The sequence below is a fragment of the Glycine max genome, chromosome 3 (assembly GCF_000004515.6).
Source record: "Glycine max cultivar Williams 82 chromosome 3, Glycine_max_v4.0, whole genome shotgun sequence".
Lineage (NCBI taxonomy): Eukaryota > Viridiplantae > Streptophyta > Magnoliopsida > Fabales > Fabaceae > Glycine > Glycine max.
In genome coordinates, this window is record NC_016090.4 from 18,644,204 (window position 1) to 18,646,711 (window position 2,508).

At 39.7% G+C, this 2,508-nt stretch overlaps 1 non-coding gene across 1 annotated transcript; it reads right to left on the reverse strand.

Annotated features, from left to right (window-relative positions):
* Window positions 1-1,787: 1,787 nt before the first annotated feature.
* Window positions 1,788-1,894, reverse strand: LOC113001001 (small nucleolar RNA R71). The gene has a single exon (XR_003266312.1). It is a non-coding gene; the product is annotated as a small nucleolar RNA R71 (small nucleolar RNA).
* Window positions 1,895-2,508: the final 614 nt, after the last annotated feature.

Below are 2,508 nucleotides of genomic sequence, written 5' to 3' on the forward strand. Positions count from 1 at the left end.
ATTGAAATAGGGTTGGATTAAGTGGTTGACTGTTAGGGACGAATTCTCCATAACCCAGGATAAGAGAATGGCTTCTGAATCAAAGGAAACAACCCGTTTTTAATATTAGTAGTTTCGTATTCCAGTTTACTTGTTCTGCTCTTTAATCACAGAACAAACAAACCCCCCCCAATCGTTACTGTTACTGCAAGTATATTATGAACATTTGGTGTGTCACTGCTCGTTGGGAAACGACCTAGGATCACTTCCTAGTTACTGCATTTTCATGTTTATTTGATTCGGGTACGGCCTCGACCAAATTTGGCGCCGTTGCCGGGGAGCAGTGTCCAAAGGTTCATAATAGCTAGCGCATCGTGTGTTTAATACTTTCGTGTTTTATGTTTAATTGTTAGTATTGTGTTAGTATGTGTGTTAGTGTTTGTTTAGTATCTTGGTATTTTGCTTAGTGTGTGTTCTGTTTCAGTTTTCCTGCTAAGCGCTTCCCCTGTTTCAATTTTGGGTGTTTTGCTGTGAATAGTGTTTTGCGACGGACTTAGCGACCATTTCTGCTTGCGGCAAACCGAGTAGTAGTAGAAATCCCTTAGCGACGGATTTTAGCGACCACCCATGCTGAATTATTTGTGATTTTTTGTTTTAGTAGCTAGGGTTGTTATTTTTGGCTGAATTTTTTTGTGGTCACTTCTTTTAATCCATATTTTGTAAGAAAAATAGCTAGAGCCTTTAGTTTGGTCAGATTTGAAAGTTCCAAAAAAGTAGCAAATTTTGTGTTTGTCAAAACTTCAAATGGCCATAACTTTTGCTTTGGTTATCAGAATCACAATTATTATATATGCATTTGGGGTAGAAAAAAATTTCCTACGCCGTGGCTATCTTCTCATCATTTTATAAGGTTGCTCACAAATTTGAATTTTAACCATAGGCCGGCTGAGGTCTCCATCGTCCAAAAAAAAGCGATTCTGTCAAAAGTTTTTTATTTTTCAAGTTTTATTCACTTATTTTTCTTAACTTACCATTTTTAGCTTTCATAGTTAGACTTTGAATTTTTGTCTGAAATTTTTTGTGCTATCTTCTCATCATTTTATAAGGTGGCTCACAAAATTTCAAGTCATTTGGATATCATTTGAGGGTAGCTGTAGTTCAAACCTACACCTTTATTTACATGACAAGGCAACTAGTTGTGTGCATGCTGAATGTAGTGTATGACTAGAGGCAATCCATCTGACTTACAACCCTTTGATCCTGAGATAGATAGGACATTTCATAGATTAGTTAGGTATCATTTTATACCTTTTGATCATTCTGAGCATTCCATTACTAGTGAATTTGTGCATTCTGTTATTGGTGATTTTGAACATCCTGATCTTGAGCATTATAATTTTGAGCATTCTGATTTTGCACATTCTGAGAACATGGCACAACCTCCACCCCGTGAGAGGACTCTAAGGGAAATGGCTGCACCTAATTTCACCTACGAAAGCTTATGCATCCAATACCCTGATGAGGATGTCCTATATGTTCTTAAAACTGGGTTGATTCATTTGCTTCTAAAGTTTCATGGCCTTGCAGGTGAAGACCCGCGCAAACATTTGAAAGAATTTCACATTGTCTGCTTCACCATGAAACCCCCAGATGTCCAAGAGGATCACATATTTCTGAAGGCTTTTCCTCATTCATTAGAGGGAGTGGCAAAGGACTGGCTGTATTACCTTGCTCCAAGGTCCATCACGAGCTGGGATGACCTTCAGAGAGTATTTTTAGAAAAAATTTTCCCTGCTTCCAGGACCACAACCATCAGGAAAGATATCTCAGGTATTAGACAACTCAGTGGAGAGAGCCTGTATGAGTACTGGGAGCGATTTAAGAAACTATGTGCTAGTTGCCCTCACCATCAGATTTCGGAGCTGCTTCTTCTCCAATATTTTTATGAAGGACTCAGTAATATGGAGAGAAGTATGATAGATGCTGCCAGTGGTGGAGCCCTTGGAGACATGACTCCTGCTGAAGCCAGGAATTTAATTGAGAAGATGGCTTCCAACTCCCAGCAGTTTAGCGCCAGAAATGATGCCATAGTCATTAGAGGAGTGCATGAGGTAGCTACAAACTCAGCTGCATCATCTGAGACTAAGAAGCTTGAAGGCAAACTGGATGCATTGGTTAACTTGGTAACCCAGCTGGCCTTGAATCAGAAATCTGTACCTGTCGCAAGGGTTTGTGGTTTGTGCTCCTCTACTGACCACCATTCAGGCCTTTGCCCTTCCATGCAGCAACCTGGAGCAATTGAGCAGCCTGAAGCCTATGCTACAAATATTTACAATAGACCTCCTCAACCTCAGCAGCAAAATCAACCACAGCAGAACAATTATGACCTCTCCAGCAACAGATACAACCCTTGTTGGACCTTGTGGCCTCAATAATCTTAAGAGGGATAGGCTTAGAATACAGAAGAGCAACACAATCAATTTAACATGTTCTTTAAACATGCAGACACATTTGATTGCAACAAAATAA